The 26,590-nt window shown below is 39.2% G+C and overlaps 1 pseudogene; it reads left to right on the forward strand.

Moving 5' to 3' along the window:
* The first annotated feature begins 14,239 nt into the window (after positions 1–14,239).
* The window catches only part of LOC141549028 (E3 ubiquitin-protein ligase Mdm2-like), a 36,620-nt pseudogene continuing 24,269 nt past the window's right edge, over positions 14,240–26,590 (forward strand).

Raw genomic sequence — 26,590 nt, forward strand, 5'->3', positions numbered from 1 at the left:
GTAAAATCAGACCATAAAACTTTATTGTGTAAGAGAAAATTGAACCTGTGTTTCCCAACTCTGAGGCCACTGTTTTGTCCACAGTGTCTTGCTACCCTCTACATATGTATGAATGTGTGTTTATTAGACCCTGTATATGTAAAAAAAGAATCTGTTTTTAAGTGATACAGTGGATAGAGTGCTGGCATTAGAATCAGGAAGACCTAAGTTCAGACGTTGTCTCGGATGTGAGCTATGTGACTCTGGTCAAATCACTGAATCTTTCTCAGCTTCAGGTGTCTCATATGCCAAACAGGGAAAATGGCACAAAGCTGTTAGGAAGATTAAATGAGGTAAAGTATGTAAAAAGCTTTGCACACTTTTAAGTCCTGTTACTGTTAGCATCTTCCAAGAAGCGGAACTCATCTCCTCCCCCGGGCTGCGCATTCTGCCTTGGAGTAGTTTTAATTTCTGGAATCTCTTCCTTACCCAAATTTCACTTAGCCTCTTTGCAACTTCTGTCCTTTGATAGTAGTTCTGCTCTCTGAGATTAAGCAGAATAAGACTATTCTCCTTCCTGTAACAGTCCCTCCAATACTTGAAGCTAGCTATCATCTTTTCCTTTCACCTCTGTCTTCTCCAAGTTAAATTCCCCTAGTTCTGTCACATGATATTGCACTATATGACCATCCCACCATCCCCATTACCCTTCCTTGGTGCTTTCCGGTATATGTTTCCCTTTGCAAAGGTGATACCTAGGGCACTAACCATCAGTACTCCAGACGTGATATACCTAGGATGGATGAAGGGGAGAATACCCTCAGAGTAATTAAAAGCATTAGTGCCCAATGTTACACAAGTAAACACAAGTCCTGGTAAAGTTTTGCTGAGCCTACTATGTCTCTGTTTTCAAGTACTCTGTATATTATAGTTTAATAATACTACGTGTTTATTTTTGTGGCAGATGGCATGCTGTGAAGGGGAAAAATCTATCTCCAGTTTATCTTGCTAAATGACCCTACTTAACGGCTTCCCCCTAAAGCAGGATACAACAGGAGTCTAGTACCAGTTTGGAAAATGCTTTGCCGTAAATAAGACAATTGTCATTTGTAGTTTTAAAAGAAGATGAATTGGATGTTCTCCGGGCCCTGGTTTAGACCTGGCCTGGGTGACATGTGGTTGACGCTGTACATGTGTTCTTCTGCTTGCCTAGGATTTGTTTTTCCTAGCCAAGCAACTTGCTAGAAGTCCAGACTCTGCTTTAACTCCAAGTGATAATGAAGATGCACTTCCTAACCACCGTGTTTAAAAAACAAAACAAAACAAAACATACGTGTACATATATATATATATATACACACACACACATATATATACACATACACATATATACACACACACACTTAACACGTCCTAGCTGTGTGACCCTGGGCAAGTCACTTAACCCCAGCCTCAGGGAAAAAAAAATAAAAAAGAAATAGCTGTGCCTGTAGTGTAGGTCTCCCAATTTGAAGTCAAATGTCCCAATGTTGACAAGTCTTTTGCGTCGATAGAGAATACACAGGGAAATGTGGGACAAATCATATTCAGAGGGAAATGCCTCTAGAGAGTTTTGTTAACTAAGCACTAGTAATACTTTTGGTTTGGATGATATTTGCACCATTTACCTAAAAGGGCTGCAGCTAGGATCACGCAGGATCATATGGATCAAGTAATACCATTGGCTTCATGTACGTGGAGAGGAGGCTTGCTGCAGAAGGCGTGCTGAAGCTGCAAGTTTCCACAGCTTACAGATGGGCTCAGACTTTCGGGACGCCCTGTATAAGTAAGTAGGGAAGACTTTGCAGGATGCTTTAGGTACATTCTCTCAGTAAAGTCCCACGTGAGGAGGATTTATTCTCTTCCAATCGCGATGTAAAATTGAGCCTCCTCTTTCAGAAAGCAGTTTCTCAATCCGGGCTGGCTGAAGTCTTATTTCCCCTGCATGGCTCCGCCGCGCGGACCGGAGGGGAAACGGAACTTCTCCAAATCCCAGCGCACCTGTGGCGCACGGCGGCGGCGGCGGCGGAAGGGCCTCCGGAAGCGCAAAGAAAGACGCTTCGGCTCTCGTGCCGCTCTCCGCTGCGCTTCCCCAAACTGCGCTGCGAGGGACCCCCTGAAGGTCCCACTCGGGCCGCTCCGCCGTCCTCCCGCTGCGGACGGGCGCCCTGGGGAGGAGCCAGGGGCAAGTCCCCGCCGCTCGCGGCACCTCGGGCTGGCAGCAGCCTCCGCAGCCGCTCCCGGAGCGCCGGTTTCCCCCTTACCCGGCGGGGTCTCTTGCCGCAGGGCAGCGCCCCCGGGGAGGGCTCTCCTTTTCACCTGATAGTAATCGGAGACGCCCACCAGCTTTGTTTAGGAAGGTACCGAGCGCGAGGCTCTCCTCCCCCCGCGGGCCGAGCCCCTCGCGCCCCCTCTCCAGCGCGCGCCCTGCCCGGGAGCAGTCCCCCTCTCCATCCTCTGGCGGCTCCAGCTTGCGGGAAGGGCGGCCCAAGGTGCAGTCTCCCCCCGCCCCCCGGCCCGGTGGTACGGCCTTAGTTTCCTCTACTAACCAGTGACATCACCAGGAAATAGACAGTGAGTGGCTAGGGATGAAATTGGGAACCCCCGGCCGCTGCTCCTGGAAGCTTTGCAGGCTAGGGGTGAATGGGAATGGCTTCCTTGGCTTTTTTCCCTTCTACTTAACATTTCTTCAAAAAGTAGGATTTGGCGCCCGGTGGCCTTTTTTTTTTTTTTTTTTTTTTTTTTTAACTCCTCTATTTGGGTTGGTTATTTAAGAAAAAAAAAAAAAAAATCTCAGCTTTAGGCTGAAGGAAGAGGAAGGAGGAGGAAGCTCCCGGTCCAGGTGGGAAATCGGCCCTAGAGGCCGCCGGATTCCCCTGCAGCCTCCCTGCTCCATCGCCTGCACGCGCTTGCCGGGTTCTGGAGGCGGAAGCCTTATCTGAGGGAGGTTCGACATGAGCCAAACTTCGGGGGCAACAGAAGCCCAGAAGCCCCCGCGGAAACTGCCTTTCTGGTGGTGCTGCTGTTGGCTGGATGCTGGAGGGGGCAGGAGTGGAGTTTTCCTGCAGCAATCCATGGCGGGGGTGGGGGGGTGAGAAGGGTCTTACACTGGGCATAATTCAATTACAAAGAACGTCCAGTGCCTCAGGGCCCTTGTCTCCTGGGTGTAGGAGTCAGGGGCCTTCCATGTATAATCAGCTAGAAGGAAGGTACATACGGCTCCAAGGTAAGCCCCCCACCCCCTTCTTTTCCTGAAAGCTTTGTCTTTTTACCACCTCGGACCCCTTGTGTGGATGGGATGCTATGTTAGGGCAGAGGGTTCTGGATGCTTTATTTGTGCCGCATGGAATGTGATGCTAATGAAGATGCAAGGCTGGAACTGCTTGGCTGGCCGTGTAATTGCCACTAGTGTCAGCGAGCTTCCTTCTTTGGGACCTCTGTATATATTAAAAAGCAAAAAGCAGGTGTGTGTCAGGGAAAGGTGAAGGGAGGACTATCGGAATTGGTTAACTAGCCACCTAAAAAATGTTAAATGCCCTGAGGAAAGTCTTCAACCCTTCCCCCCTTTACACAGGATTTATTGGAAGGACTTGGAGAAGAATCTCCATGGGTAGGCTGGGAAGGCCCTCTGAAGTCATCAATCAGCACGTGTTTATTCAGCAGTCAACTAGTGTTTATTAAGCACCTACAGTATGTCTGCTTTGTGCTGGCTTCCAGAATAACCAGAGAAATGAAAGTCCCCAATTTAGGAGCTTTCTTGAGGGAGTGGAGATGGGAAGAGCAATATGGAGATATATAAGATTGTGTGTGTGTGTGTGTGTGTGTGTGTGTGTGTGTGTATGAATGGACTGCATGAATGGGGTTATGGAACCATTGATGGGTAAATTGCTTATTTATGAGCATGTCTTTTCCCCAAATAAGACACAGTGCAGGGAAATAGGGTTTTATTTCTAATTCTGCATGTCAGTCAGAGACTTCATTATAATGTCCCTAATTGATATGAGTGATTCTTCCACTTGTACAAATCCAAAGTTTTTTACATCTTCCCTTAAATCTTCCCAAGTCCTTTCACTTATTTGCCCAAGCATTTAGAATACAACGATTACATATAATCAGGCTGGAAACGGCAAGATAAGACATAATTGAGATGCATTAACAATTCTATTGACCATTCCCATGATCATAGAAATTAGTTAAAGGAGGAAAAACATGCAAGAACATAACTATAGCATGAGTAGTTAAAACTAAACTTCCAATCACTTGTCCCACTAACTGCCAGAGGGTGGAGCTTGGAGACTCCCCAAAAGCATTGATTAATTAACTATAAGCTCAAGAAAATTTTTATTCCCACCAACAGATTCCATTAATCAGATTTCTGATAAATTCTAAACAAATATTTATCATACCCTGATATTGATAGCAGAAAGGAATTTGTCTCAATAAGTTCACAACTTAAACAATTATCATATCCAAGAAGATGTTTTATAAGTGAGCATTATTCATACAAATCAGTTTGCTTTTAAAATACCCAATATGTGGGAAAATATCCCAAATTGGATATTGTCCTTAACAGAAACCTTTTCAAAAGGACAAAGAAAAAAAAACCTATTAATTTTGAGGCTCTTTAATCTCAGGATGATCCAATATAATCTTTAAAATGATGCAGGTAGTAGCCCCCCTTTACTTGGAGGCCTTTCTCTGTTGTTGATTTTTAAATATATTAATGTATCAATTTGCCTGTCATTCACTCATTTTAAGAATGAACAAAAATGATGGATAAACCAAATGAAAACAAACTCTACCTAATCTGTCCACCTGCATCCTCCCTATTGGGTTAAATTGTATCTTAACGTGTATAAAAATGGTCATTGGGAAAGTGGAGACAAGTTTTTTCTTCATTCATACCTCCATCCCTGTGACCAATAGTCTTGTTAATTATTGTTCTCTGGGCACTGGTTCCCAAACCCTGGCAGTGAATGGAATAGCTGAAGATGACTATCCCATGTTGAAAGTTCTTATTAAATGTTTCCTCCTTTTTTGCCACCCTGGACACCTTGAAGCGGTTATTTCATTGCTTCCTGGATTGGAGAGTAGCTTAAGTCTGGAGACTAAAAAAAGCAATTTGGGGCACTTACCTTGGGGTAGTAAACTTGGGTTAGTAGGGACACATTTTTAGTTGGGTAAAGAATGATGAAGAATTTCAGGCCACAGGAATGGACTTCATGTTTGTAATGTGGTGTATTTCTCAAATACTAGAGAAAGACGGGTATCGTTTATTTTAAACAGTTGTTCAAGACTAAAGTGTTGCCTTTGAATTCCTGCGTGATGAAAAATTTTCTCCTAAGATTGAAAGCAAAAAAGTCTTTTGAGTATTTCTAATATTAATTAATTTCTGGAGGACCCGTGTTCAAATGTGGCCTCAGACACTTAACACTTCCTGGCTGTGTGACCCTGGGCAAGTCACTTAACCCCAATTGCCTCAGGAAAAAAAAAAAAAAAAAAAAGGTGAAAATTAAAAAAAAAACTAATTTACATCTAGAAGTTGAAAATCAGATGATGATCACATATCTTGGCTAAGATGTTTAAAAAAACACAGTAAAATTCTAACCTATTGCATTATATTGGTCTGGAGAACTTACTGAATAAACATAGACACAGGAGCATAAGATTTAGAGGTAATAAATTTTTAGGCATAATGCTAACCCAGCAGGAGCTCTTAACTTGGGGTTCTTGAACTTATTTGGAAAAAAATATTTTTGTAACTGTATTCAATATAATTGGACTCCTATGTAAATTCTGTGTATTCTATTTTATACACTGGAAAACATTCTGGGAAGGAGGTCCACAGACTTTACCAGACTTTCTTTGCCCAAAAGGTCCATGACACACAAAAAGTTCAGACTGCCTGACGTATGAAAAGGTGATGATTTGGAATCAGTTTGGATTCAAATTCCTACTCTGCTATTTTTTATCAGTGATTTAAACTCTCTGGCCTCAGTTTGCTCATTTTACAAATAAGGGTACTGAGGCCCAGAATTTATGATTTGAATCCTGCTCCCCTGACTTTTAATCCATTCTTCTTTAAACTAGATCATTCAGATGAGCTTTGGGAAAGAATTTCACCAAGAAAACTTTGCTTTCCTCCCCTAACTTTCATTGTTTTACTTTGTTCTTTAGAATCTCTTAAGAGATTAGAGCAGTGGAAATTTTTTTTAAATGGTTTCCCCCCCCTCCAGGCCAGGCATTCTCCATAACTATCATTTATCAGTGATAAATCATTGTATCAATAGGTATCGATAGATCCTATAGTGTTTCTTACATGAAAAACATCTGTATTCAAACAATTGCAGAAATTTGTAAGGATTGTACTTCCTCTCATCACCAAAGAAAATTATCACCTAGGAAGCCAGCCTAGTGTAGAAATGAACCATACCTGACTCCTTTCCTGTGAAAGGTATACTTAGCACTGAGTCAAACAGCTGCAAACTCTGGCAACAAGTGAGTCTATGGGATCACCTTCACTTCACCTTCAATCATCAATGTTACATATTAAAGACCCCCAGAGAAAGATCTGGAGCATACTGGGTGGACCTTCTAGAGCAGAGGCTCTCAGTACTTCCTTACTGCTTAAAAATGATTAAGTACCCCTTTCCCTTTCCATCCTCCCCGTGACTTTTGTTCATGTGCATTTTATCTATCTATATTTGATATTAAGAATTAAAATATCTTATTGTGACCTTGCTGAATTCCTGAAGGGCCTTTGGGAATCTGGGGGACTTTCTAGCACACTTAGAGAACCATTGCCTTATAGAATATTTGCTATAGACCAGAATTGCAAGCTGAGAAGTCCTGGATGGAGGGAGTGCCCACATCCATAAAAGCATGGATCCATTAAAGTGGTTCTTTTGTAGTAATCTTGGATTTCCTCATGCTAGGAAGTAATGAGGAACTAAAACTGTGTGCCTTACTGATTGTTGTGGGGGAGGTTATTCTTAAGGCTTTTTTTAAAAATAGCATTTTATTTTTTCAGATACATGCAAGTACATGTTTTCAACATTCTTTTAAAAAATTAATTTATTTATTAGTTAATAAGAAATTTTTTAAAAATAATAATAAATACATGATAATATAACATCAAGAAATGAATAAATATGTATTAAGTGCACACTATGCCAGACAGGATACCGTGGAAACAACATTCAATTTGGATTGAGAAGACTCAGGTTTAAATCTGGCTCTTTAACTCTTTAAATCTGGCTCTTTAAGTCATGTTTTCAATATTCACCTTTGCAAAACCTTGTATCCGAAATTTTTCTCCCTCCCTCCTCTTTGAGACAGGTGAAACATGTGCAATTCAATTCCTAAGGCTTTAAGAAACATTAACTGAGTTATTAGAAATGACATGCACAGAGTGGCATAAAATGCATCAGAGAACCACGATCTAAAAAAAAAAAAAAAAAAAAAACAACAACAATAGGTAGACTTGTCAATTAGTAAGAGTGAAAGTTTAATCTTTGAGTGCTGCCCTGATACTTCTGAACAATAAGACTTTTTTTTGTTGAGTAGATTCTCCTGTGGAGGATTTTGGGGGGCACAAGAATCAAAAGATGAAATGAATGCATTACTAGCTGCATAGTTAGAAAGCAGAACTCCCGGAGGGTTGTAAATGTACAATCTTTTAATAATTTATTAAGTACTGTGCCAAGGGTTAGGTATACAAAAAGACACAAAAGTCAGTCTTGTTTACCTGCCCTCAAGAAGTTCACAATCTGATACGGAAGCCAGTAAGCAAATATGTATAAACTATATATTAGGTAAATAGCAAATAATTGGGAGGTAAAATAGTGGAATTAAAAGGTTGAGAAAGACTTTTGGTAGAAAAACAGTTTTAAATTCAAATGGAATTGGCTTCTAGTAACCATAAGGGTCCCTTCAGGATGTGTATTGACTTAATTTTAAAATTAATATTGTTGTAGATAGAGAACCAGCCCTGAAGTCAGGAGGACCTAAATTCAAATCTGGTCTCAGACACTTAACACTTCCTAGCTGTGTGGCTCTGGGCTAGTCACTTAACCCCAACTGCCTCAGCCCCCCCCCCCAAAAAAAAAAAAGTAATATTGTCCCTTTTATTGTATTTTTATTTTTTTCCTAAACATTTTCCAGTTAAATTTTAATCTGGTTCAGGCTATACTGAGGTGTGTTTTGGATCCCGTATTTGGCATCCTTAGTTGGGATTTGAAAGGAAGCACATTCTAGAGATGAGGCAACCAGAGAAAATGGATAGGGAGATGGAGTGTCTTGTTCTTAAACAGTAAGAAGGCCAATGTCGCTGAGTAGAAGAATTAGAATTATGTCTGATTGTCCAGCATGAAATGATTTGCTAGGAAATTCCAAGGAGATTGTTCCTGTCCCTTGGAGGAAGAGATTGTGAAGAGGTCTTTACCTTTTTTATTTGCCTTTCTTTGTATCCTCTGCAGTTAGTACAGTGCCTGGTACATTGTAAATAAATAATTTGTAGTGCTTGGCACATTGTAAACACAGTTTTTTATTTTATTTTTTTGTAAATACAGAAACATGTATTTGTAAGCAAATCAGTGCTTGTTTGACTATTTTGACAAAATACATAGTAGGCTCTTCTTTGTTTATTGAATAAAACAGCTTTTGTATGATTGCTTCAGAACTACTCTGAATAAAAATAATCAAAATCCTCCCATTATTTAGATTCTGTTACACTAAAGAGACTTGCAATATTAATTCATTCTTTTTTTTTGGATCTTTTCTCTTTGCTTCTATAATCTTCTCCCCCAGATTTATCTCTCTCTTAGTTTGACCTTGCAATCCATACAGTTATTAGGTCATCTCTTAAGCACAACTCTGGATTCCTCAGACCCAGTTACAACAATCTCTAACGGCTATTAGCTGCTTTCCAAATAAAATCTTAAACTCTCATTTGGCATTCAAGGCCTTCCAAAGCTCTACTCAGAAATGTGCCTTTCAGTTACTCAAGCAACTCTTGCTTGGGCATAATCTTTGGTCAGTGAGATAGCTAGCACAGTAGAGTGGAAGAAGCCCTGGAAGGGGAAGGCAGACCCAGATTCTCTCTGTAATTATGCCATTTTATAGACACCCAAATATTTTATTCTGTCTACAGGTATTTTAAATGGAATTTCTCTTCCTATCACTTGCTGCTGGGGTTTGTCAGTAGTATATAGAAATGCTGATTCTTTGTGTGGGTTTATTTTATATCCTATAATATTGCTAAAGTTGTTGATGGTTTTCCAGTAGGGTTTTGGATGATTTTCTAGGATTCTCTAAGCATATCATCGTATCATCTGCAAAAAGTGATAGTTTAACTCCTCATTGTCTATTCTAATTACTTTAGTTTCTTTTTCTTTTGTTAATGCTAAAGTCTGCATTTCTAGTACAATGTTGAATAACGGTTGTTATACTGGATATCCCTGTTTCATCCTTGATCTTATTGGGAATGAATCCTGCTTCTCTCCATTATAAGTAATGCTTGTTGTTGAAAACACAAGCAAGACCAAACATACTCAAGAGATCTGCTGGGCCCTTCCATTTCTTTGCCACAAGCAGCCTTCACACCAATCCCTATGGATACTTGTCAAGTATGGAAAAATCTCCTAAGACTTTGCATTTCTTTAAGCTAATGTTTCTCTAGGACAGTTTTTGTAGTTAGTGGCTTCATTTACTATTAAACTATATTTAAAAATGTTGATGTATAAAACAGGGGCATCTGGCTGGCACAGTACATAGAGCACCAACCCTGAAGTCAGGAGGACCTGAGTTCAAATTTGCCCTCAGACACTTAACCCTTCCTGCCTGTGTGACCCTGGGCAAGTCACTTCACCCAATTGCCTCAGCCAAAAAAAATAATGAATAATAATAAATGTATAAAATAAACATGTATCCAACTGTCACCTTCTTTATAGACATTAAAGTTACATTAGATTGTTATTTTTTAAAAAATTACTTATTAATTATAGCTATGTGGAAACTTTTAAAAGCACATAGCAATAACTCTAAAACTTGAGGGAGTGTAGAATATGTCATGTGACTAAAGGTACATTTGTTTCAGAGAAATATAGATCAAGGAGCCTGAACTTGTATAGTAGTCGCTAGTGAGGTGAAATTGTCCTTGAAATTAACTTGTCCATTTTTTCATCTTACTTGCCTTTGGGTTCTTTCATTGAGCAATAAAACAAATAAAATCCAAAATATTGTTTTCAGGTGACATATTTATGGCATGCCTGTCAAACATAAATGATTTTGTTTTAATAGTTTAATTTAAGAAAGATAATACTAGCTGTTTCCCACAAATTACAAGTGGCAAGTTATCAGGGTTCCATAACACTAAATGCTAGGGTCTCATGGCTTCTGAGACTATTTTGTTTAAAAGAATAGGGAAAGGCTCAAACATTAGTAAGAATTCTGCTTTTATCAATTTTGTGACAGTCAGCAGTGCCCCATATCCTTAGTATAGTGTGTGTTTATAGCCTGAGATAGCCTAGAGGAGACTGAATATATAGACTTATGCAAATGCATACACAGAACAGAAAGTGGTCTCATAAGTATCTTGATTTCCCAGACTTACATTGCTTTATAGTAATGCAGCCTCCCATGTTTCTTTTGCTTTCTCTCTCATAAGGAGAGTATATTGCTTTACAGTGAGAACTAGTTTAAACCACCATCCAGAGAGACCTGAATTCTGGCTGCTTTTATAGTCTATTAGTAGATTATATCCGAATTTGAGAGAGACTGAAGCTATTTGAGTAACTTTTACCTTTTTGTTAAAGTTTACTTTCTTGTTTAGTAACACAAAACAGGTTTTATTGATGACATCGAATCTTGGCTTTCTTTCTAGAGGAAAGAAGTTAATTGTGATATATAAGGGAAATATATGTGGAAAGTGGTATTATACCAGAGGATCTTCAGGCATATTCCTGATGCTATGTGACATAAATAGTTAATACTGCCATCATTTTCCCCTCCTTCCCTCCACCCCCTCCCCTAGATGGCAGGCAGTCGCATACTGTCAAATATATTACAGTATGTCCTAGATACAGTCTATGTGAGCAGAACCAAATTTCTTGTTGCACAGGAAGAATTTGATTCAGAAGGTAAAAATAACCTGGGAAGAAAAACAAAAAATGCAAACACTTTACACTCATTTCCCAGTGTTCCTTCTCTGGGTGTAGCTACTTCTGTCCAAGATTGATCAGTTGGAACTGAATTAGATCTTCTCTTTGTTGAAGATAGCCACTTTTATCAGAATACGTCTTCATACAGTATCGTTGTTGAAGTGTATAATGATCTCCTGGTTCTGCTCATTTCACTCAGCATTAGATCATGTAAGTCTTTCCAAGCCTCTCTGTATTTATCCTGCTGGTCATTTCTTACAGAGCAATAATATTCCATAACATTCATATACCACAATTTACCCAACCATTCTCCAATTGATGGGCATCCATTCATTTTCCAGTTTCTAGCCACTACACTCCGAGGGACACGGCCTTTATTGCAATTATGTGGGCTATTGCTGTGAAAGAGCCAATGACGGGAATATTGTGGCCCCATGACTCGGAAAATCATACCTTTTATGGCTGCAGTGGTACCCAATGACGGGATTATTGTGGGTCCGCTCCCAGGGGGGAGCGGAAGCAACCCACATAGCCTAAGACAGGGGCCCTGCCCTTCTTGGCCCTGAGCGCCTGGTTATCTAGGTACCAAGCATGGGGGCAGGCCACATAGCCTAAGACAGGCCTTTCACCAGCCCTTGTGTTATACACTCTTTGCTTCTAAAGAGAAAAGGGGAGATGTTGGGAGCCAAGGGCTTCGGCCCAGGTGTCTCTCCCCCCTAAGTGGGCATTACCCTCAGACAACCATAGAATATTCCAACATATATCCTAACCACAAACTGTTCCTGTTCATTGAACCAGCCATCCCCATGTTCCTTTCCCAGGCCCAACCCAACTTCTCCATCACTCCTGCTCCTTTCCCAGGCCCTACTGACCCGGTCCTTATCTGGGGCAAAGGACATGCCCGCATTTAGGATTCACAGGCACAAAATGCCAGATGGCTCCCAGAGCGCCTGATAAAACTTCACAACCCACCCAGGGATCCCCCTGAGAAGATTTCTAACTGTTCTTTCTTTCAGAAAACAAAATGAAGTCACCAGCCATTGAGATCCTCCTCTGCCTGATCATTGCTCAACATGTTGTCCATGGCTCTCCTTCCTATCAGGTTTTCAACTACACCTGGTTGGTGATCATTGGGGCAGGTCATACTATTTAGAGCACATCAAAGATCACACATGAGGACTGGTGGCCCACAGTCTATCCAGACCTTTGTAAATTAGCTCTGGGAGCCCTGCCTAATTGGGACCTGGAAGACTATTATAATCAACAACAGGCCCCCAACAGGGACCACTGGTCTCTGTTTGTGGGCATTGGCCAGGTAGCTGGAGGTTGTGGTTCCCATGATAGGAGAAGTAAGCTGAGGACTATTCCCTTTTATGTTTGCCCCGGCCCCCATAGAGATCGCTCTCTGAACTCCAAATGTGGGGACCAAAACTATTTTTACTGTCGTTCTTGGGGCTGTGAGACCAGGGGAGGTACTTACTGGAACCTTTCCTCCTCCTGGGATTATATTAAAGTTACTGCCAATTATACACATCACGATGCTAATACCCCAGGCTGGGCCACCAGACCACAGTGCTCAGGATGGTGCCGCCCATTACGCATCCAATTTACAGACCCAGGTCAAAAATAGAACTCCTGGACCCGAGGTGTTTCATGGGTCTGAAGCTTTACAAATATAATTATTATGATGGCCTACTCTTTACCATAAAACTTCTAAAAACCAGCCCTGAGCAGCCTACAGGAGTGGCCATAGGTCCTAACCCCGAGCTCCACTTGGACCCTGATCAAAACCAGGATAATAAACCCGGTCACCAGCCCTTTCCTCCCACACCCTCTCACAGTGGCGCCTTCTGTCCAACCCTCCCTAAGGGTCCCCCCTCCTCTGCCACGCTCATTCTTTCCCTGGATAATGCCTCTGTTCAAGCCATTCACAAGCTTAATGCTACTCCCATGGAAGATTGCTGGGTTTGTTACTCCTCCTCCCCCCCTTTCTATGAAGGCATTGCCCATTTTGGAAGTCTCACATTCACTAACAACTCATCCCTTTTACACTGGGGAATTGAGAATAAGCAGGGTCTCACCCTTAGTAAAATCTCTGGCCTGGGGCTGTGCCTTTTGGGACCCAATATGCTGGCTCCCTTACAGCGAGAAGGGGTCTGTAACCAGATTGTCACGATTACTACGTCTCCCACGTACGTGGCTGCCCCTAACAACTCATACCTCGCTTGCTCCTCGGGTCTGACCACCCTCGTGGTTACAACCTCCTTCATTCATAACAAAGCCTCCTGTGTGATGGTCTCTCTCTTCCCCCACCTCACAATTCATTACCCAAACGGCTTCCTAAGATTCTGAAACGAGGGACTGACCCACGGGAAAGAGAGAAAGAGAGCCTTTGAAGGCTCTCACCCTGGCCGTCCTTATAGGCCTGGGGTCAGTAGGTGCAGGAACAGGAATTGCCTCCTTAATTACTTCCAACATGCAGTATGCTCAGCTCAGTGCTGCTATTGACAAAGATCTTCAGGAACTGCAGTCAGGCCTCAAGCACCTTAAAGACTCTGTTGCCTCCCTGGCTGAAGTAGTCCTGCAGAATAGGAGAGGCTTAGACCTCCTCTTTTTGCAACAGGGTGGCCTTGGTGCTGCATTAAAAGAGGAATGTTGCTTCTATACTGACAAGCTTGGCCTAGTAGAAGATAGTCTAAAAAGGGTCAAAGAAGGCCTAGAAAAAAGAAAGAGAGAAAGAGAGCAGAACGAATCCTGGTATCAAAATTGGTTCTCTACATCCCCCTGGCTTACCACCCTACTCCCCAGTCTTTTAGGGCCCCTTGAAGGTGTTTTGCTGCTTCTCTCCTTCGGCCCCTGGGCCTTCAACAAGCTAACTACTTTCATCAAGTCACAGGTCGATTCTGCCCTATGAAAACCCATCACAGTTTTTTATCACCAGCTTAGTGCTAATGGATCCTGTGATGACCCCCCCTCCCCCCTTCTACCATCGCCCACGAGAGTCTTCGATTCTCCACCCTCGCCTTGGAAATCAAGTCCCCTTGGTACTTAAGTGTGTGGCGATGCCTCCGAGGGACATGGCCTTAATTACAGTAATGTGGGCTATTGCTGTGAAAGAGCCAATGACGGGAATATTGTGGCCCCATGACTCGGAAAATCATACCTTTTATGGCTGCAGTGGTACCCAGTGACGGGATTATTGTGGGTCCACTCCCAGGGGGGAGCGGAAGCAACCCACATAGCCTAAGACAGGGGCCCTGCCCTTCTTGGCCCTGAGGGCCTGGTTATCTAGGTACCGAGCATGGAGGCAGGCCACATAGCCTAAGACAGGCCTTTCACCAGCCCTTGTGTTATACAGTCTTTTACTTCTAAAGAGAAAAGGGGGAGATGTTGGGAGCCAAGGGCTTCGGCCCAGGTGTCTCTCCCCCCTAAGTGGGCCTTACCCTCAGATACGTTGTTCTGAGAATCAGCCAACCTTAGAATATTCCAACATATATCCTAACCACAAACTGTTCCTGTTCATTGAACCAGCCATCCCCATGTTCCTTTCCCAGGCCCAACCCAACTTCCCCATCACTCCTGCTCCTTTCCCAGGCCCTACCCTACTTCTTTTTCTCATGCTTTTTGCTATATAAGTTGTACCCCAAGACCAATAAACTGAGACCTTGACAAGAATCTGCTTGGTCTCGCTCTTCTTTCTCACCCATTTCTCTTTCAGGCTGGGTCCCCCTCGACTCCCCGAATAACTGAGTCCTGCTGCACCGGGACATTTTTTATTCCTTGCCTTCAGAGTAGAACCTATAAGCTGCTCATGCGTTTAGATGTACTGTTTTTTAGTATGCTCTTCATATTTACGAGAATGTCAAAATGGATGTATTAATGTTTCACCTATTTGAAGTCAGTTTATTGGGCATTAAACATAAAGTGTAAATTTTTCTTGCCAGATGGAGATTCCACCCTTTCTAAACAGCTATGGCAAAAGAAGTCATAAAAGTTTAATTAGAAACAGGAAATGTTTACCTGTTTTCAGATAGTAAATTAAGTGCATGCCTTTTCAAACCTTTCCTTAAAATGCTTTATGAATGGAAAAATTGAGTTGCAGCAAGATATTTGAGAAATAGTATTCACAAGCTCAGTTACAAAGATCTGAAGAGATGAAAACGGTGTACACAGAGTTCTTTAATGAACTGTTGTTAGCTTCATCTCTCTGAATATAAAAGACAAAAGGATGTTCTTTCCTTCTGGTTCTTTGTTACTAAAATAGTACTATCTATTTATCTATCTATTTTTTTAAATATGTGGGGCATTTGGAAACTGTTGATTCCTGTCCTATGATTGGCATATGTAGTGTATAATGATTCGATATGGTAATTTACTTTTCTAATTTTGACCCTTTTATGTGTTAATGATTTTTTTTTATTCTTAGGTAAGGTAGGTCTGTATTTAATGCTTATCTGTTCAAGTGGGTGCTAGCTGTGGAGATATACAATAAACTCATCTTGGTTTGAGTTTGGTTACTGTTTATTCACCTTAAGAAGCAATCACACCTGTGAAGCAGATATACAGAGTAGTCTCTAGAGTAGCACTTCTGTGATTTAAGATTTCTTAATTTCAGCTTTCTCTTGGAGAACTCGGGGAAATAATAGTAAATGTTCTGCTGCCCAACTTCATCTCTGCTCTCCAGATAAATGATCAGATTAGACCATAGTGGTATTCTTTCCTTATCATGCATTTAAGCTGGAACCATTTTTGTCATTGAAAAATTGGAAATGAATTTTAATTTAGCTGCATAACAGACAAATCCTAATGATTAAAAAGGGCATGGGGAAAAGAGGAAAACAATTTGAGGGAGGAGGGATGGTGACTTTATTGGTCGGAATTCTCCATGATAGAGAAATACAGCATCAGATATGTTGGCTCCTAATGTGGCTGTCCTAACTCACTGTACTTGGGACTGGAGCTCTCTCTACAACCTTGGAAGTTATTGTTTGTCCTTCATTTTCAAAGAGGACCATGACAGCAGAGATGGGATATCATGACCTGCAAGTGAATTGGATTTAAGTGAGGGGGGCTGGGGAAGGTCACCTGCTGCCCTTTCCCGTCCAGAGCCCTCTGGGTCCAATGGTCCTCTATAGATCAGGAGGACTGGAGATGGCCCTGGATGTGTAATTACTGGTGCCATTGGAAAGACTAGATATATGTTCATGTTAGTATAATGGAGCTTCTGGAGTCTCTCCAATCATATCTGGATGATGGACCAAAGAAGTGATGTGTTGAAAACCCCTTCTACCTCTACCTTTTCTGGGATATAGAATATCAGGTAGGGGCTGATTACTTCATAAAGTATTTTCTTTCATTGTGATCCTTGCATTTTTCTGTGTGAAGATTCAAAATCCGTAGGAAGTTGTGGTTCAATTGTCATGCAATTTCCATTGATCTCTTTAGTAAGATGTTACTTGTGTTGTTCATAGTTGACAGAAGTTACAAGTAGGAAGCACTTTAGAAATATTTTAGTAGACCTCATATTACAGATAAGGAGACTGAAATCTAAGTAGTTAAGTCATTCAGACATTAAGACTGAAGTAAGATTCAAATCCAAATTTTTGGAATCCTAAATCTATTGTTCTTTACATCAAAGCATGACACCTTCCACCATAGGATCTTTGTCACACTTGTCTTGCTTAAAAAATTTAGTAGATCTGTGGCTCAGAGTCTAAAAAAAACATCTTGAAATTTCTTGTAGAAGACACATAATGCTGATGAACATTAGTCTTTCCTGATTCCTGAAAGTTTTGGAAATAGCTAGCAAAATTGAGCACTTCAGGAGGGTTTTTTACAAATAGTCTCCATCCAGATGAACATGAATAGTAGAAGAAAATAACATGTCCAGTTATTTGAATTGGCTGGGCAAGCTCTCTGCTGGTAAGTGATAGAATTTCGTAAATTGGATCATTCTTTTACCTCTCCAAGTTCACCCTGAAATCTCATCTATTAAACTGTTTATGTTTTGAAGTCTATACCATGTATGAATAAACACCAAGTATGTACAAGTCTTGTGCTAGGTTTTTGTGGGGGAGAGAGGTAAGATAATGTGGAGATCAGTTACTGTCCTCAAACATGTAATCTACTGGGAGAAGATTTTGAGATTATCAAGGGTTTTGAACGTTCGCATGATAGAATGCTGGGATAATGGAGTATAGGTTTAGACCTATTTAATATAAGGAAAATATTTTAGGAAGAATTAGTCTGATACACTGATTAGATTTGAAGGTGGGGGAGAAGAGGTTTGAACAAGTAAAGGGAGAGAAATAAGGAAGTTCTAGATCATTTTTTGGCTTGAGTTAAATTTCTTTTCTTTTGTTTAGGATATTGATACTGGTAATATTAAATGAATACTCAGAAGATTCAGTTGCAGACCAATTCAGTGTTGAGCTTGAAGTTGAATCTAATGATTCAGAAGATTGTAGTCACATTGGAGAAGAATAAGAACTCTCAGATGAAGATGATGAGGTAGATTTTTTTAATCTACCTGCTTAAGGAATTGGGTAAATGTTTTCTATGTTGAGTGCTTTTATACCACAAATTGAGCTTTTAATTCGAACTTAAATGTAATGTCATTTAAAATCCCTTAAATTTCTTCTGTTTATCTCTGTTACCCTCATGAGTAGAAGAAAACCTCATGCTGATTGTATTTGAAAGCATACAGTCTGTTTCCCTTGGAACTGAGAAGTAGATAACACAAGCATTGTCATGCCCATTTTATAGGTAAAGTTTAAAAAGGTGAAATTGCTTGCCGTCTCCTCACAGATTCAAGTAGCAGAGCTGGTCAGGACTCCCTGCTCTGCTCCCATGCCACTTTTCTGTTTGGTTGAGGGTCAGTTCTTCATAGTCAGAACACAATTTGTATTAAATCTAAAAAACTTGTCTGGATAAAAATGAAGTAATGAATTGGTATCAATGGACCTTATTTTAGATATGCCAGATACAGCAGGCAGATGAAAGTGACACCGACTCATCTGATGGAGAACCTAAAATACCCTTTAGCCCTAAGTATAAACTTTTCCTTTTCTGTGATAGTCCCCCCAAAATTGGAGATGAGGTATGAATTTAGAGTTAGAATTAGAAAAAATGTTTCTACTCTTTTTTAAGAGGTAAGAAATTTGTATAATGTGCTTAATTTTTAACATTATAATACATATTAATGACTTAAAGCTGTCTTTTCTTGCTATATACATGTTGGTTTATTGGAGCACAGTTAAATTTTTTCTTAAATGTTCATTTTTATATTATGTACTTATAAGATTGCATCTTCATTCATTAACTGATGTGGAGAAAGATTGTGTTCATTAAACTATATGATTCTATCTTCTTACTTGGTTAATATTGCCAGTTAGTTTTCACTTATAAGAATAAATTAGTAGGAAAGTAGATTTTGTCATGCTAAATATGAGAAGAGATGATATACACTGTAGAGAGATCTGTGCTTCCTTGGGTGACTAGATCGCTCTGGGGAGTACAGGCTGTGTAGGAGGATGACTCAAGATTCAGTCAGAATCCTTGTGCCAGGAAGCTTCTAAAGCTGGTAGACCTCCATGGTGAACTTAGGTAAGGGTGTGGGCAAGCAAGTTGAAGAGACTTCAATGAATTTGTGATGTGTATTCCTGTTAAAAGTCATGTCCAAATCATTGAGATCACAGATCTATTTGGAAATGATAAAAACCCAATCATAATGTATGCCTCGGAAAGATTTATTTTAATTTCATTGTAATGTTGGAAAACAAAAAATTTGAAAGTTCAGCTGACTTCTTAATATTGATATATTGAGGTCAAGTTGATTGAAAAGTTCCAGATAACGTCCTGTATCTAAACATTTTGAAGTCCCTAATCTGTTTTGAAGTACATGATCTAGGAAGGACATAATCAGTATTTTTATCTCATCCTGCTCACAGAAACTTGTATATTACATACTTTTATAATTTTAAAAGAACTTAGTGAAAATAATTTTATAACTTTTTGATTTCATTTTAATATTGCAAGAAAGCCTTGTAGACTCTAGGCAAGCTTAGTTGTGTGTAGATGATGTGTTTTAGAGTAATCAGTTTGGGTTTTTGGTGGTCCTTTTATGTCAAACTGAAAAAGGGTCACTGAGCTGTACATCAGGATTTCTGTGGGCTACACATTGACTTAGTTAATGGTATCTGCTTTACTGCATCTCTTTATTTTGTAACGTTTCCCAGTTACTTTTTAATCTGGTCTAGGGAGTACTTGGGAGTGTAGTGTGTCCAGAGATATGGATTTGACATCTCTCGTCTAATTTCTGAACTCTGTTGGTCAGAGAATTTTGCTTTTAGATTATCCATTTTTTTGCATCATCCTTTCCTAATTCCCTGCCTCTCTTCAGACTGAACCATATTGGTTTGTCAGTGAATCGAGGTTCAGGTTTTTCTTGTTCTTTTAATTTCCATTGTTGTCTTATATATGGTTCTACCTATCTTTGCATCATTTCATGCAGTTCTTCCCAAGTTATTCACAAAGTTAACTATTTCTTATAGGGCAATACTATCATGCTACATTTATATACTACAATTTGATGACTAAGCAGTCTCTTCTTGGCCACTACACAAAGTGCTGAATAGGAATAGATGTATTGACCATTTGGCTTTTCTACCTGTGTGTCACACTTTTTTCTCTCATGGCCTCAGTGCTGCAGCTAAACTGGATTACTTGCTGTCTTGTATCTCTTTGCTTTTGTTCAGGCCCTTTTCTGTTCCTCATGTGTCCATCTGGCTAAGTGGTAAGGTGAATAATAGAGTGGTGGGCCTGGAGTTAGGGGGATCCGAGTTCACTTCCAGCCTCGGACAATCCCTAGTTGTGTGACCCTGGGCAAGTCACATATTTTCTGCCTGAGTCAGCCACTATAGAATGGGCGCTAATAATAGCACCTACCTTGCACGGTTATTGTGAGGATCAAGTGAGGTAATATTTACAAAGTATACTTAGCCTTTTACCCAAACTTTTTTTTCTAGTCTTGTTTCTTGTAAGCAGAGGCCTTCACTAAAGTCTTAATCTAATGCCTTGTTATAACATTATACAATGATCCTGACTTCTCAAAAGTTATTCCACTGAGACTTGGACTCTAGCAGATTCTTACCAAGCCGAGAAGTCTAGGCCCAAGTGAAGGACTGTCAGTGTGTGTTCTCTCAGGACCAAGCTAAGCCAATTTAGAGAAGTTTGTCAGCAGAAGCGATAAATTTGGGGACTACTAGTAACTCATTAACCTTGAGGTAAGGGAGAGTTATATTTATGTTTATATTTCACGATGTGTGGGGTACGGAGACCCTAACCCAAAATTGACTACTGGCAGACTCCTCAAAGTGAAGGTAGGAAGTTTCATTAGAATCTCGGACAAGTGGCAAGTCCAGAATGAGCAGGGCTGCCTTACAGAAGCAGAGAGCTCCCTTAAATCAGTGCGTGCTACCCAACCCTCCCAAAGAAACCCCCTGATGCAAAGCTTTTTATATGGTGGATGTGGCAATAATGGGCTGAAGAGAGATGAGGTAACTAGCAAAAAAATTTCTTCCAGATCATGTGATTTCTAAGAAAGCAAAACAGAGGGCTAAGGCTTCCCTTACTGTTAACTCCCAGCTGCTTACCTCAGCAGGGGTCAACTGGTTTCTTACCTTCCCCAGGTCTTTGGACGTCTCTGGATCTGATTATCTCAATCAGAGAGCTATCTCTTTAGAGGTTCCTCTACAGAACACCCAAGTCACTCAAGGATGCAGCAACAGGTCTTTATTCTAACTCTTTACATAGTTTCCCTAACGTTCCCTCTAGCCTTCCTTCTGGAGTTCTTTCTTCCTTGGAGTTCCCTTGATTTCCCACAAAATTGGTCTAAACAATCTAAATGTCCCACAGACAGTCAATGGAGCACCATATTGCAATTAAAAAACTGAGTATGTAAGCTAAAGGAATGTAAAAAGTATGTAAAGTAAGTAATCTAAAAGGAATTATGAAATGCAAAATAATAAAATATGAACCAGTAGACTTTTGACTGTTTTTTTGACTTTGTTCTTCCTTTTAGAGAGAGAAAATGGTTGAAAAGTTATTGTTAATTTAATTAAGTAATTATTTATTTATATAAAATAATACTTTTCAAAATTCGCCCTTGTAAAAATTCACCTTGTCTTCCAGATTTTTTCCCTCCCTTTTCCCTAGTCCTCCCTTAGATGTCAAAGAATACATTCTTTTATAAACCCGCCATAATAGATCACATCACTATGTTCACTTTTTTTCTTTTTCCTTCTCTTGGTTTTTCCCTTTCATTCTGATTTTTCACTCCCAACACGATTTATATGGAAATATTTTTAAAATTAATATATTTGTATTTTTTTCCTTTTTGATCTGATTTTTCTCATGCACCATCTTAATTTTGGAAATATGTATAGAATTTTTGAAGAGCAATCTGACAATATGGTATAATATTTTTAAGACAATTGTGCTTCTTACCCATTGTTTTGAAAATATAAACCTTGAAATTTTTGTTTAAAACTATCAAAAATACAATTGTCAATTTTTTTTAGTCCACAAAACTGGTCTAAACAATCTAAATGTCCCACAGACAGTCAATGGAGCACCATATTGCAATTAAAAAACTAAGTATGTAAGCTAAAGGAATGTAGGAAGTATGTAAGCAAAGTAATCTAAAAGGAATTATGAAATGCAAAATAAAAAAAATATGAACCAGGAGATTTTTTACTTTGTTTTTTTTGGCTTTGTTTTCCCTTTTAGAGACAGAAAATGGTTGAAAAGTTATTGTCAATTTAATTAACTAATTATTCATTTATTTAAAATGGAAATTGGTGCAAAACAAGGTCAATTGATGGAATCTACATTTCTTGAGAGCAGTAGTTCTGTTATCTATGTCCCCATAAGTGCTTGGTGCTTAATAGATATTTGTTGATGGACTGAATGAGTTGTATTAAGTTTACTATATAGTAAATTATTTTTAAATTGCTTTACAGTCAAATGTGGTAGTGGTAGTACATTTCATTGGTACCAGGAGAAATGAATCTGATGGATTCAATGAATTCAAATATTCTGGTGTCTCAACAGCCTCACTGCCTCCAACCTGGATCTGAGGAGCTCCCAGGAAGGGTCAGGAGCAGCATCAGCTCCAGGTTGGAGGCAGTGAGGTCACAACTTAAATAGGACTCCTTGCTCTTCCATCCAGGCTCCGAAATAAAACAAAATGCCCCTTCCCCTGCATAATGACCGGAAAAAGAAAGGGCTTTACTATGGGGGTCAAAGGTACTAACACAAAATCTAATAAAGTGATCTTTAGAAGCCGTAGTTAGACAAATTCTTTTTAATATTAGAATTGCCAGATGTAGAACCAGAAAAGTTGACTTCTCTTAGAAAGATGTAAAACTCCATAGTCCTCAAAATACTTAAATTTCAACATAGACACAATGGCACGTCTCTCTCATGTTGCATTGTTAGCTTTATGGAATTGTCCTTTAACTATAAAACACATAACTAGAACGGTATTAAAAATCTTTGCTGTCAAAGGAAAAGATGTGATTGCTGTATTTAAATTCAGTAATGTTAGCATGGAGGTCAAGAATAAAATTTGAGAGTAATATGGGATCATGGGAAAATTCATTAAAGATATATTTTAGTCTCTTGAGTATATCCACAGAGCTCCATGTCCACAATCAGTTTAAAAACTTAAGTATCCTAAGATATGAACCTTTTAGTCCTCAAGTCCGACAAGACATAGATAATATCTGCCCCTGTTCGGAAGTCAGGAGGGGAGTGTCCTTTCTTTCTGTATATCTGAAAGCAGGCTCACCTCAAGTTTCTGTGTGCTTGATTGGAATGACTACTAAGGATAGTCATGCTTAGCCTCCAATTGAATGTTTCAGTGTAAGATTAATCTAGGTTTGGAATTCCCATTTCAACAGGCAGGTTGAAGAGGGTGGGCACAAGTTTATTACTGCTTGGAACTTTCATTTAAATAAGACAGGAAAATAAAAAAGGAAACTCATAGCACAAAAGTAATTAATATACAACTAATAAACCCAGTGGCCACTATAACGACATACAACATACATCATGGCCACTCTGAGGAAAACATCAGAATTCCCCTGCTGAGAGAATTCATGGTCACAGCTATTCATAGTGGCAAGTGACAGGCATTGGTAGGCAAGTTGTCTATTACTTCCTAGCTAAATTCTCAAAGTCCCTTTCCACTAAGAGGCTTTTCTCAGCTGAGAACAAAGAAGGCATTACACTAAGGACTCTCATGTGAGATGTGACTCTTTTCTTTTTTTTTTTTTTTTTTAATTTTTTATTTTATTTTATAATTATAACATTTTTTGACAGTACATATGCATGGGTAATTTTTTACAACATTATCCCTTGCACTTACTTCTATTCAGATTTTTTCCCGTCCTCCCCCAACCCCCTCCCCCAGATGGCAAGCAGTCTTATACATGTTAAATATATTACAGTATAATTTAGATACAATATATGTGTGTAGAACCGAATTTTTTGTTGCACAGGAAGAATTGGATTCAGAAGGTAAAAATAACAGTTTGCATTCATTTCCCAGTGTTCCTTTTCTGGATGTAGCTGGTTCTGTCCATCATTAATCAATTGGAATTGGATTAGCTCTTCTCTATGTTGAAGATATCCACTTACATCAGCATACATCCTTGTACAGTATCATTGTTGAAGTGTATAATGATCTTCTGGTTCTGCTCGTTTCACTCAGCATCAGTTGATGTAAGTCTCTCCAAGCCTCTCTGTATTTCTCCTGTTGGTCATTTCTTATAGAACAATAATATTCCATAACATTCATATACCATAGTTTACCCAACCATTCCCCAATTGATGGGCATCCATTCATCTTCCAGCTTCTAGCCACTATGAAAAGGGCTGCCACAAACATTTTGGCACATACAGGACCCTTTCCCTTCTCTAGTAGTTCCTTGGGATATAAGCCCAGTATTAGTATGGCTGGGTCAAAGGGTATGCACATTTTGATAACTTTTTGGGCATAATTCCAGATTGCTCTCCAGAATGGTTGGATTCTTTCACAACTCCACCAACAATGCATCAGTGTCCCAGTTTTCCCACAGCCCCTCCAACATTCATCGTTATTTGTTCCTGTCATCTTAGCCAATCTGACAGGTGTGTAATGATACCTCAGAGTTGTCTTAATTTGCATTTCTCTGATCAATAGTGATTTGGAACACTCTTTCATATGAGTGGAAATAGTTTTAATTTCATCATCTGAAAATTGTCTGTTCATATCCTTTGACCATTTATCAATTGGAGAATGGCTTGATTTCTTATAAATTAAAGTCAATTCTCTGTATATTTTGGAGATGAGGCCTTTATCAGAACCTTTAACTGTAAAAATGTTTTCCCAGTTTGTTACTTCCCTTCTAATCTTGTTTGCATTAGTTTTGTTTGTGCAGAAACTTTTTAATTTGGTGTAATCAAAATGTTCTATTTTGTGATCAATAATGGTCTCTAGTTCTCCCTTGGACACAAACTCCTTCCTCCTCCACAAGTCTGAGAGGTAAACCATCCCATGTTCCTCCAATTTATTTATGATTTCGTTCTTTATGTCTAAATCTTGGACCCATTTTGATCTTATCTTAGTATGTGGTGTTAAATGTGGGTCCATGCCTAGTTTCTGCCATACTAATTTCCAGTTTTCCCAGCAGTTTTTGTCAAATAATGAATTCTTATCACAAAATTTGGGATCTTTGGGTTTGTCAAAGATTAGATTGCTATTTTTATTCACTATCTTGTCCTGTGAACCTAACCTATGCCACTGATCAACTAGTCTATTTCTTAGCCAATACCAAATGGTTTTGGTGACTGTTGCTTTATAATATAGCTTTAAATCAGGTACACTTAGACCACCTTCCTCTGACTTTTTTTTCATTAGTTCCCTTGCAATTCTCGACCTTTTATTCTTCCATATGAATTTTGTTGTTATTTTTTCTAGGTCATTAAAATAGTTTCTTGGGAGTCTGATTGGTATAGCACTAAATAAATAGGTTAGTTTAGTTTGGGGAGTATTGTCATCTTTATTATATTCGCTCGGCCTATCCAAGAACATTGAATGTCTTTCCAATTATTTAAATCTGACTTTATTTTTGTGGCAAGTGTTTTGTAATTTTGCTCATATAATTCCTGACTCTCCTTTGGTAGATATATTCCCAAATATTTGATACTATCGACTGTTATTTTGAATGGAATTTCTCTTTGTATCTCTTGCTGTTGGATTGTGTTGGTAATGTATAAAAATCCTGAGGATTTATGTGGATTTATTTTGTATCCTGCCACTTTGCTAAAATTCTGAATTATTTCTAATAGCTTTTTAGCAGAGTCTTTGGGGTTCTCTAAGTATACCATCATGTCATCTGGGAAAAGTGATAATTTGATTTCCTCATTTCCTACTCTAATTCCTTGGATCTCTTTCTCGGCTCTTATTGCCAAGGCTAGAGTTTCTAGTACTATATTGAATAGTAATGGTGATAGTGGGCAACCTTGTTTCACTCCTGATCTTACAGGGAAAGGTTCTAGTTTATCACCATTACATATGATGTTTACTGAAGGTTTTAAATATATGCTCCTTATTATTTTAAGGAATAGTCCATTTATTCCTATACTCTCAAGCGTTTTTAGTAGGAATGGATGTTGGATTTTATCAAATGCCTTTTCTGCATCTATTGAGATGATCATATGGTTTTTATTAATTTGATTATTAATATGGTCAATTATACTAATAGTTTTCCTAATATTAAACCAGCCCTGCATTCCTGGTATAAATCCCACTTGGTCATAGTGTATTATCCTGGGGATGATTTTCTGAAGTCTATTTGCTAATATCTTATTTAAGATTTTAGCATCAATATTCATTAAGGAAATTGGTCTATAGTTTTCTTTCTCATTTTTCGATCTACCTGGTTTAGGTATCAGTACCATGTCTGTGTCATAGAAGGAATTTGGTAGGACTCCTTCAATCCCTATTTTTTCAAATAGTTTACTTAGCATTGGAGTTAGTTGTTCTTTAAATGTTTGGTAGAATTCACCTGTAAATCCATCTGGTCCTGGGGACTTTTTCTTAGGAAGTTGGTTAATAGCTTGGTCTATTTCTTTTTCTGAGATGGGACTATTTAGACTACTTACTTCTTCCTCTGTTAATCTGGGCAAGCTATATTTTTGAAGGTATTCTTCCATTTCATTTAAGTTATCGAATTTATCGGCATAAAGTTGAGCAAAGTAGCTCCTAACTATTGTTCTAATTTCCTCTTCATTAGTGGTGAGTTCACCCTTTTCATTTTCAAGACTATCAATTTGCTTTTTCTCTTTCCTTTTTTTAATCAGGTTTA

The sequence above is a fragment of the Sminthopsis crassicaudata genome, chromosome X (genome assembly GCF_048593235.1).
Source record: "Sminthopsis crassicaudata isolate SCR6 chromosome X, ASM4859323v1, whole genome shotgun sequence".
In the NCBI taxonomy this organism is placed as follows: Eukaryota; Metazoa; Chordata; class Mammalia; order Dasyuromorphia; family Dasyuridae; genus Sminthopsis; species Sminthopsis crassicaudata.